The 12,299-nt window shown below is 37.9% G+C and overlaps 1 protein-coding gene across 1 annotated transcript in view; it reads right to left on the bottom strand.

Annotated features, from left to right (window-relative positions):
- Positions 1-12,299, bottom strand: part of mats (MOB kinase activator-like 1) — a 56,087-nt gene that overhangs the window by 42,628 nt on the left and 1,160 nt on the right. The gene's annotated exons all lie outside the window — the stretch shown is intronic.

Here is a 12,299-nt window from a genome sequence, read left to right as displayed (position 1 = left end):
ATGCTTTGGGTCCACTTCAAATGCACCTCACGGTATATACACAAACCAAACAACCTAGGCTTGCTGTAAAAACACACCCAAACCTACACCATGATACTAACCAAAAAAGGATTAAATGCAACCAAGACTATCAAAGGAAAAGGAAACACAGAAATAATCATGATTAAAATTGATCATAAAAAGACAAAAAGCAGAAAATTTATAGTAGTGTATGTACCACCAAAGACCCATGTATGGACAGATGGTGATCATTCCAACTTATTGAAAGAAACAATGGAGGTACTAAATGAGTTGCTAAAAGAAGGTGGAAACTTAGTAATCATGGGCGATTTTAACGCTAAACAAATAATCTGGGAAGAAATGACAGTCAAAGGGGGCAAAGAATTGTGGAGCAACACCATACTGGATATGACTATTGAGTACACATTAGATACAGAAATGATGAAGAACCATCAAAACTAGACCTAATATTGACATCTGAACCAGAAATTGTAAACAAAATGGAGTACAAAACACCTATTGGAAAAAGTGACCACATACTAATAGACTTTGAATTAAAAGACCATTACAATATGGACAGAAATGATAAACATAGAGAAGGAAGATTTATGTACAACAGAACGGACTTTGAAAAACTAAAGAAATTTTTCCAAGACGCAAATTGGGATGGGCTCACAAATGACAAAACAAAGACAGAAGACAAGTGGAACATGTTTAAAGAGAAGTACAATGAGGGAGTAAACAAATATGTACCAATAAAAAAGCACAAGGAGAAATATATAAAATGTTGGTTCAACAAAAGATGTAGTGAGGCAAAAACAAGGAGAGTTAAAGCCTGGAAAAAATGGAAGAAAAATAGAAAAACATCCAATTGGCAAACATACAAAGCACTTAGAAACGAATATGTAAACATACGCAGGAAGGAAAAAAGGGAATATGAAAGGGATATTATAGATAAATGTAAGGATCAACCAAAACTCTTTTACAGATATGTAAATGACAAAACAAAGGACAAGCATGATATAGTAAAACTACGCGAAGGAGACAAGGAATTCACTGATGATACAGAGATGGCGAATGTTATGATCAGACATTTCAAGTCTGTATTTACAATCGAGAACTCTCAACCCTGGGAGAATGATCAGTTAGAAAGTTCACCCAAAATGAAGGAAATAACAATAACACAGAAGGAAATAAGAGATCAAATAAAAAGCCTAGATGTCAGAAAATTGCACGATCCTGATGAAATCGCAAATTGGATATTAAAAGAATGCATGGACGAACTGACAGACAAGATACACAAGATAATAGAGTTCTCATTAAAAGAGGGTGAAGTACCACAAGATTGAAAAAATGCAAACATAGTGCCAATACACAAAGGAGGAAACAAGGAAAGTCCTATGAACTTTATACAAGTATCCCTCACAAGTACAATAGCCAAAATATGTGAAAAGATCATTAGAAGCAGATGGATCAAACATTTGGAGGAAAACAATATATTAAATACAAAACAATTTGGATTTAGAAGTGGAAGATCGTGTACCACAAACCTAATATGCTTTTACTCGAGAGTGATTGATATAGTTCAAGAAAGAGATGGTTGGGCAGACTGCACCTTCCTGGATTTGCAAAAGGCTTTTGATAAGGTACCACATAAAAAATTAATAGACAAAATTGAAAAAATAGGAGGAATTCAAGGCAGTTTGTTGGAATGGATAAATTACTTTTTAATGGAAGAAAGATGAGAGTGGTTCTTAGAGAAAAACTCGATATGGGAAGAAGTTAAAAGTGGCGTCCCCCAAAGCTCTGTTTTGGCTCCCTTAATGTTTCCCATATACATAAATGATATGGACGAAGGAGTGAAGTGTTACATGAACTTCTTTACCGACGATGCTAAATTGCTCAGGAGAGTGACAACACAAGAAGATAACAAATTGTTACAAGAGGATTTACATAGAGTATGAGAGTGGAGTCAGAAACACGAAATGAATTTCAACATCAAGAAATGTAGCATAATGGAGTTCGGTAAAGGCAAAAATAGAGACTCAGGAAACTATATGATTGGAGATAAAGAAGTAAAAAAAGTGAAATCAGAGAGAGACCTGGGAGTAATCGTCTCAAGTGACTTGACTCCTGACAAACATGTAAACAAGATATTTGAAGAGACTTACAATTTGTTAAGACCTATGAAAGTGGCTTTCGACTACATGGATGAAGAGATGGTCAAGAAACTAATTGTTGCATTAATAAGACCGAAACTAGAATATGCTGCATCATTGTGGGCACCTAGCACAAAGAAAAACATCAAAAAATTAGAAAGAATCCAGAGAGCGGCAACCAAGATGGCACCTACACTATCAAATTTAACATATGAACAAAGATGGGAGAAATTACAACTGATAACACTAGAACAGAGAAGGGAGAGAGGCGACTTGTTGACCATCTTTAGAATTATGAAAGGAATGGAAGTTCTTAATAGGGATGACCTATTAAAATGGGACAAAAGAGAAACAAGAGGACACGCAAAGAAACTAAAGAAAGACAGCTATAGAAGAGACCTGAAAAAGAACAGCTTCCCACACAGAGTGATTGACGTCTGGAACAAAATGAACAGTGAAACAGTTAATGCCAGAAATATACACAAATTCAAAAGCAAAGTAGATGTAGCGAGATACAAAAACGGGTCATAACAAGCATAGCTCCAGGACCATAAAATACAGCTAGGTAAATACCACAAAAACATAATTTTAAACATACTACAAACAGCATTTAAAACAAGTGCACAGAATTGCAACAGTTCCTACACAAGCATTCTATACACACAGCCTTAACAAAAGAAACCAAATTATCAACATAAATAATTTTAGCTAATCAACTAATTTTATCCCTACATTCACTCGTAATTTTTTTCTCACATACCCTTTGAAACTTAGTCAGCAACTGTTTCAATCCCTTAGAATCAGCCATTAGTGCAGTGTCATCTGCAAGTAATAACAGGGTTATTCCCCATGTCTATTCTCACCCACCAGTTCAAAAGCTCTGCCTATCACAAATATAGATTAATCAATAAAAAAGGCAATTGAATATTATCTCCATTCAACAGGTAATATCCACCAGTTGCTGTTTTAACCCTTACACAGGCACATCAAATTTGCACACATTTAAACACTACTTTGATAACAATACTCCACAAGTGTCACAGCTCAGTCCAGCTAATTTGCTGCCAGTTTCTTACCAGTATCTGTATGTATGAAAAATTATTAAAAATCTATATAAAACTAACTTCAGAATGCATGAATAACCATAAAAAATATAAAACTATCTTCAGGGTACCTATATAACCTGTCCTATTAAATACAAACAAGTCCCATTCTCAAGCTTCCTAATCTATCAGCACAAAAAAAAAAAAAAAAAAATACAACTCACTTTCCATCCTAACCATCTCAGGTTAAGAATTCTCAGCCTATATTAATGTTAAAACCCTATTACAATCATTATCATTAGTATTATCAATGTAACATATCAAAAGTTCATGCAATTTTCACTTTGTGCCATTTGATAATCATGAAGTTTGCATGAAGTGCCTTCTGTCAACTCTTACAAAAAAAAAATAGCATCAGCCCCTAATAGCCAGTTTGACTTCCTCCTTTGATGGCAATTCTTTCTTTTCCCAACCATAGCATATTGAAATATTACTTTGCTAGCAGCACATCATATACCAATTGATCTGTTGGTCTAGCCCTTTCTTGCAGGAGACCCACAGTTCCCAAGTAATTGGCCACAGCCACCAGTTCAACCCCCAAGTCATTCAAAGGTCTTGTTATCCAAAAAGGATGAGAGTAGGACTAACAGAATGAAGTGCTTAGTGTCTTCTGTGTGGTGGTTGCATCTGTGGTAGTTGGAGTTTCTCATTTGGCTTATTCTGTGTTGGTATCATTTTAATGCAGACTAGTGACCTGAAAACAGTTATGCTTGTGTGATTCTTACTTATCTTGGGAGTGATTTCTCAGTTGGAATAATGTCTGGAACAGCCAGATAACTTATCTAATTTGAAGATCTTTTGAGTTTTGTGATCTAGAAAGTTATTAGATTCTTTACTTGTATGATGCTGGGGTTGCAGTCTTATTATGTTTAGTGGGCTTTGCTTGTGTGATTTGGCGTAAGGAGTGAAAGGGTTTCGAGGTCTCTCCCATAAAAGTATGCACCTATCATTCTCAGATCCTGCTCTATAGGAAGGATTTTGGTTTCTGAGTGTAGACGTTCAATCAGGGTTGTTCTATTACCTTTTGAATGCAAGTCAAATTCTCGAGTGCAGCATCAGATGCCTGGGGTACAATGACCAATGCATCATAATAATCACATTATAAAATATAAAGTCATTGCTATATTACTCATTGTCTTTCACCAGAATTCAGGTCACTCAGCTACAACTACAAAATAAATATCATCAAGAGGCCAACACCAGCATCCTCATATACCCACTCATGCCTCATGATGCCTATACAGGAATCATCATGTGGAAGAGGTTAATGTTTTAATTTCATTTGTAAGAGGCCTTTTTTTATTATTATTATTATTATTATCATCACAAGGCACCATGCCCTGGATGTATTTTGATATAGCATCATCATAGACATGGACTTCATTTCCTTTTATAGTATAATATTTGGGTAAAAGCAACCAATTTTCATAGACTCCATTAGAGTATTACAGAATAACCATAGTTTTAGTAATATCACTTCATCTTGTTATCCTGAATGATGAAAGTTCTCAAAACTAAATTACCCACACTATTTAGAAACATCTTGAAATCTGTTAATAGTGACAAGTGGTGAATATATAATGTTGCACACTATTTTCTGATCCAAACCTCACATTATTTATAATAGATTAATAAAAAGGGAGAGCTTGGTGACCAAGTAGACACTGGCACCAAAATCTGGAGAGGAACCATGAGACAGTTCCAATCTGCTAGTCAAGAATGCGATGACAGTAATGGCATATGGTCTTGACTCCCTAACATCCAATAGGGCCCACTAAATTTTCTTGCTACTACTTTTTAATCATTATTGTATATGGATAGAGTAGAGTAATGAATACAAGTTATGGGTAGGGGACTAAAACCCAAGAAAAATTATATAAAGACTGAATGAACCCCTTTTGTACTACAATGGTACAAATACTACAAAGGTACAAATTAATAAAACGGCCTAAAAAACAAAAAAATTGTCTTCAATATGAGTCAAATATTCACCCTCACATTAGCTGCCTGATGTACGATGATGCATCACATCACAATACACACATTATGAAATATAAAGGTACAGCTGTTATACTCGTTCTCTTTCACCCAGAAACAAGTTACAGCTGTTATACTCATTCTCTTTCACCCAGAATGTTTCTAACCACTGAAAAAGTGATCAAGCCTGATCATAGACTAAGAGGGTCACTCAGCTACAACTACAAAATATAATCAGGAAGCCAATCCTGGCATCCTCGTATATTCACTCACACCTCATGACACCTACATAGGCGTCATCATATCCATTCTTTCTTATGCTGCCATACCAATATTTAGAGTCATGTTAGGGTACCCCCCCCCACATCCACACACTTAAGGAAGTGCACAGAACTAATCAGGTTGTGGCCATGGAAGAAGGGAGATGTCCATTAAAAGAAAAAGAACATACATACATACATACATACATACATATACCAAGGCTTTTTCCCCCTTACAAGGGGGGTAGCCAAAAAGGAAAAGGCATAAAATCATTCCCACCCATTCCATCCCTGAATACACTCCACACCCCTCCACTCTCTCTCTTATCTTAGCACCTGGATAACGGGTCATCCCTGCACCTTGTCCACTGCCCTGGGTCAGAAGCAGTGTCGCAAGACACAGCACATCCACAGCAAAGCCACTTCATCAAATCGGCGACCCCCCCTCTCCGTCCCCCCCATTGCATAAAAGGAGAAGACGGGGAGAAATCCCTTCGGGCTGCGTCAAATTTTGCTCACACACACCACCCCATCCCCCATCCCCCCGCCCATTCCACCCTATGTATCACATCATCCATATACAACCATTCTCCATTCACCTGTCTTCTGTCTTCTCCCGTCCTTCCTCAACAGACATTCTCCTCTTCCCCAAAGCCCCCTTCACCCCATCCATCCACCTCATCCTAGGACGTCCCCTCATATTCACTCCCTCCACATCTGCCTTCCATACCTCTTTTACTAGTCTTTCTTTACTCATTCTTTCCATGTGTCCAAACCATCCTAATACTCTTTCATCAACCCTATCTCCCAACTCCTTTTCCACCCCTGTTCTCCTCCTCACCTCCTCATTTCTCACTCTATCTAGCCTAGTAACCCCCATCATACTTCTCAGACACCTCATCTCAAACACATTCAAACTCCTTCTCTCTTCCTCTCTTATGTTCTATGTTTCTGCCCCATACAGTGCTGTTGGCACAATCACTCCTTCATACAGTCTCCTCTTAGCATCCATTCCTAAATGTCTATTCCTCATTACACTCTTCAATCCACCAAGGCATTTACTCGCTTCTCTCAATCTACATTCTACCTCCACCTTCACTCCACCTTTTCCTGCCACATTTGCACCCAAGTATCTAAAACTATCCACTTCCTCCAGTCGCTCTCCCATAATGTTCACTTCCAGTCTACTGCCACTTTCACTCCTTGTACATCTCATCACCTTACTTTTACCCACATTTATCTTCAGCTTTCTTCTATCACATACTCTCCCAAACTCTGTCACCAACTTCCTCAATCCCTCCTCCGATCCTGCCACAAGCGCAGTGTCGTCCGCAAACAACAGCTGGCTCACCTCCCACTTTTCTCCATTTTCTTTAACCATCTCCAATCCCTGACCCACTATCCTTGCATTTACCTCTCGCACCACCCCATCCATGTAAAGATTGAACAGCCAGGGCAACATAACGCATCCTTGACGAAGTCCCACCTTTACCTCGAACCACTCACTCTCTCCATTTCTAATCCTGACACAAGCTCTACTCTCATAAAAACTCTTGACAGCTCCTAGAAGCTTTCCTCCTATCCCATATATCTGCATAACCTCCCACAGTGCCTTTCTGTCTACCCTATTGTAAGCCTTTTCCAGATCCATAAAAGCCCAAAAAACATCCTTCCCCTTTCCTATAGCTTTCTCACATATTTGTCTTACCACAAAGATCTGATCTACACAACCTCTACCCGTCCTAAATCCACACTGTTCCTCACCAATTACTCCCTCTGTTCCTCTCCTAATCCTCTCAATCAAGATCCTCCCATAAGCCTTCCCAACTACACTGAACAAGCTAATCCCTCTGAAACTATGACATTCACACTTGTCCCCTTTTCCCTTGTAAAGTGGAACTATACAGGCACTCCTCCAGCCCTCCGGCACTCTACCCTCTCTCCAGCAAACAAATAACCTCACCAGCCAGTCCACCATCACTGTACCTCCTTTTTTTTAGACATTCTGCATGGCATCCATCCAGACCACGTGCCTTACCTACTTTCATCATCTTAACAACTGCCTTCACTTCATCCTTCCTTGTTTCTCCTCCATTTTCCTCACTCATCACTCTCATTTTCTTAGCATTTCCCACTGCAACTATCTTTCCCTCCCTATCCTCCTTCACATTAAGCAACTCCCTAAAATATTATGCCCATCTTCCCCCTACTGCCTTCTCTTCCATTATCCTCTCTCCATCTGCACCTTTTACCTTTTCTTCTCTACTTGATTCGCCTCCTCTTCCTCTCTTAATTTCTTTCCAAAACATCTTTTTATTACTTTCAAAATTTTCTGTCATACTCTTACCCCACTTCACATCTGCTCTCCTCTTTCCCTCCTTTACCTTTTGCTTTACTTCTTTTTCTTTTCTTTGTACCTCTCATATGACTCCCTCATCCTATTTTGTAACCAATCTGTGAAAGCTCGCTTCTTCTCTTCTACAACCTTCTTTGTTTCCTCATCCCACCATTCACTACCCTTCCTTCTATTTCCTCCTGTCCTTCTTGTTCCACACACCATCCTTGCACACTTTGTGACTCCCTCCTTGAACCATCCCCATTCCTCCTCCACACATAGCTCTACTCTATCCTTCACTCCCTCCCACTCCTCTCTCAGCTTCTTCTTGTACTCCTTCTCCTTTTCCTTTTCATTTAAAGAGTTCACTCTAAGCACCTCCCTAGCTTTTGTCCCTTTCCTCTTTCTCCATCTATCCTCCACTCTCAACTTACCTTCCACCAAAAAATTATCTGATATTCCCCCACCCTCTCCCCTTAGCACATGTACATCCTTAACTCTTCCTATTATGATCCTATTTACCACTACATAATCCATCAATGCTCTATCTACCACCCTCTCCCATGTGTACTTATGCTTGACTTTCTTCCAAAACACTGTATTTGCTATCATCAACTCTCTTTCTAGACACATTTCCACCATCAACTCTCCACTATGATTCTTTCCTGGAACTCCACATTTCCCAACCACTCCATCAATTGGACCATTTCCCACCCTAGCATTAAGGTCTCCCAGTACTATTACATTGACATTTCTCCCTAAATCCTCTATGCACTCATTTAAATCTATCCAAAGGCCTCCCTTTCTTCTATACCCTTCTCACTGCCAGGCCCATATGCACTTACAAAGACCCACATCTCCTTTCCCAGTTTCACCTTCATCCACATTATCCTTGAAGAAACCTCCTTCCACTCCACTACACATTTACCCATCTCTTCACTTACTAGAATAGCCACCCCTTCCCTCCCTCGCCCTCTCTTCACTCCTGATAACTTCCCACTTACACTCCCAAACTTGCACTCACCCTTCCCTTTCAACTTAGTTTCACTCAAAGCCAACACATCCATCTTTCTTCTCACAAACATACTACCTATCTCTTCCCTTTTACTCTCATCTGTACCACATCCACGCACATTAAAAGACCCAAACCTTAGGGTGCTGGTCGGAAAACTCCCAGACCCTCTTATGCCTTTACTTTTTTGTTTAGGAATGTCCCCTGTGGAGCTACAAGGAGAAGGATGCCTAGTCCCAATCCCTGTCCCTTTCTTCTCGCCTCTTACGATCCAAGTGGAAATACTTGGTGGCAGTATTCTTTTCCCCCACCACAGAAAATGAATACTCAGAGAAATGGTACAGGACAGCAACAAGGGGTTGGGGGACAGCATAACAGAGGGACAGTCATAGTATAAAAGTGTCATTTCTCTATGAACAGAGTTTTCCTCTATCGTAGACAAAATGATGTGTGGCTCCGGTCTGTAGGGGCACCCCATATAGACCCTAAAGTATCAACTGCATGCTACTTTGCCACAATAACAAACAGCCAATACCCCAGACGGGGAAAAGAAAAAGAAAAATAAAAAAATAATAAATAAATAAAATTTAAAAAAATAAAAAATAAATTAGTTTATCTATTTTTCTTATACCAATATCTTGGTTCTGCAAAATTGGGTTAGGTTGGGTGAAGTTAGGGTCAAACCCCCTCCCCCCTAAAAATAAGTATACAGTACAAATTAGGTTAGGTTATGGCCATGGCAAGGAAGGAAGATTTCAATGAATCTAAGTTTTATCGGGGGTTTTTTCCTTCTTCTTCTTCTTATATTACCATACCAATATTTAGGGTCTGCAAAATTAGGTTAGGTTGGATAAGATTAGACTGATACAGTGGTGGGATTAAGCTGGTTCTTACAAACCTGTTCTTGGAATTTTGTGAGCTCCACAAACTGGTTATTGAAAATTTGGCTTGATCTATGAAATGGTACAGCTTAAGATTTACTGGTAGGCACAAAAGTATAAACTTATATTGCCCTTGTGACTAAAAGTTGCTTAATAATAATATAAAGCATCGCTGTATAATAAATATAAACATTGCCAATAATAATAAAAATAATCTAAAGTCTACATTAAAATTATCTTTAATCATAAAGACTACATCAAAAGAATTTTTATATATTTTGCAGTATACCAACAATTATTATAAGCGAATAAACGTAGTTAAAGCACAGTAATTGAAATTCATAAAATAACTTTTTTAAATAATTGTAGCAATACATTATCAGTGACAAATGGCAATGGATCACAGTTGTTAACAAATAATTATATAATTAATAATGAAGCAATTTAAGACTGATACAAATGTGTTTATATAGATAGACCTATAGTATATTATTTCATATCACACATTCATTAACCCTAATATTATACAGTCAATACAATGGTGCTTTAACCACGATTTTAAATAATTGTCAAATTTGGGAAAATACTGTGTGTGGTAGCCAAAAGAAACCTTTGGGCCTATAGTGGACCATCCTGGTATGCTATTAGTGAGAACCTATTGTTAAAAGATTTTAATTCCACCATTGGACTGACACAGTCCCACACCTAACACCCAACACCTTTAATACCCTATGAAATGGTATCCCAGTATGACAGAAAAAATTAATCTACACCTTGCTTTTAAATTATTACAACAATTTTAATTACCTAACCTAAAACTTTGTTTTCCAATGGAGCTCATTCTGTTGCAGCACCATATACATCAACCCTATCAAAAAATTAATCTACACCTTGCTTTTAAATTATTACAACAATTTTAATTACCTAACCTAAAACTTTGTTTTCCAATGGAGCTCATTCTGTTGCAGCACCATATACATCAACCCTATCAATGTTAATGATATATATCATTCCAGCAGACACCAGAAGGAAGCAGATGAGCAGCTATATCACTACTATTTGCAGTCCATGAAAAAATTGCAGGTTGATTCTTTACCATACAGCCAGTCCATCATCATCTCTGTCTTGTGGTTCCTAAATTTTCTGGGGCTGCTGCCCCCTTGTAATCCTAAGCAAACTCCCCACACAAAATATAAATATATATATATTTTTTTAGTTCAACAAAATTCAAGACCTAATCTAACACTGAATATTTATTTCACAAATAAACCTTTCCTAGCAAACAATTTTAGTTGCTTCAATGCACAAAGATAAAGATTAACTTCTGGAACTCCCTGTCTGATGATGGTGTTAGCTGTGACTCAATTACATCTTTCAAAAAACACCTTCACATACAGTTGGGCCAAACACTCTTTGAATATGTTGATTAATCATTATCCAGGTATTCCTTCCTAGCTGTCTACTTTCTGTGCACATGGCACACAACTCAGCCCTTTATCCTGTACTTTTCTGTTCTGATGTATATTGAACAAGGGCTGGCGTGCCAGCAAGATGTGGGCTATCCCTGTGTACCCAAAGCTTATCTCCCTCGAGCAGTATGCTGGTCTAGAACAGGGTGGCCAACCAGGTGAGTTAAAGTTTTATTGGGATGGAAGTGTTTACTGCAGGAATATCACTTTCATGTACTATTTGTTGTATTATTTATGCAGCATATGTGTTACTTCAGTATTTGCAACAAATTTTGTATGGTACAAAGCTTACTTGATTCTAATGCTATTAAAAAAAAAATAATAAAATACCCCCCTCCAACTTTTCCACTGCCACTGAGAATGACTGCCTGATTACCATTTACTAAATTTATAGAAAAATAAAACCATAACTTAGATCAACCAGTTGTAAATATTGAAAATAAACAAACTAATCCAAAGCTAACAAGTTAGTCTTTGGCTTTAAGAAGTGACAGGTTTTATTCCAATTTGTCTTACAACCTTATTTAGTCAGTCAGAAGTCAGAACCATCATTATTAATACTGTGACTGAAAAAAACGAATGTCTGTTTTATTCTGGTTCTCACCAAACTGATACATACATCAAGTGTACATACTATTAACAAACATAAAAGTAGCCTTTACACTACATGGATAAAATTATGAAAAATTAAAAGAATGCCTGCTTTGCTTCAGATTAGCATATGCATTGGTGGTGTGGTCACCACATAAAGCGAAGGATATAAACAAAACAGAATACAATGAGCAGGGGCCAAATTGGTTTCCAGCCCCACTGGTTAAAAACCAACTAATAGAATATAGAGAATGATGTGGCATTATTTTAGTGCTCATGTCATCAAAAGGAAGAGATAAAACTAATTTGCCAAAGCTCAAAAGGTCATAGGAAATAACCATAAAATTATTGGATATCAAGTAACAGTTTTTCATGTGTGCTCAGTGGCCGAGCAGCCTAAAAAATCCCTTCTTATGGGTGGCGGTCAAGGTATGTGATGGTTCAAACCCCACCACTACTGAAGACCACAATGGAAACAAGTCCTAGGGGCTTTCTTATGCCATCCTCAGACT

The sequence above is a fragment of the Oratosquilla oratoria genome, chromosome 4, assembly GCF_046742065.1.
Source record: "Oratosquilla oratoria isolate Oo_2021 chromosome 4, ASM4674206v1, whole genome shotgun sequence".
Lineage (NCBI taxonomy): Eukaryota > Metazoa > Arthropoda > Malacostraca > Stomatopoda > Squillidae > Oratosquilla > Oratosquilla oratoria.
This window is presented reverse-complemented; position numbering and strand designations above follow the sequence as displayed.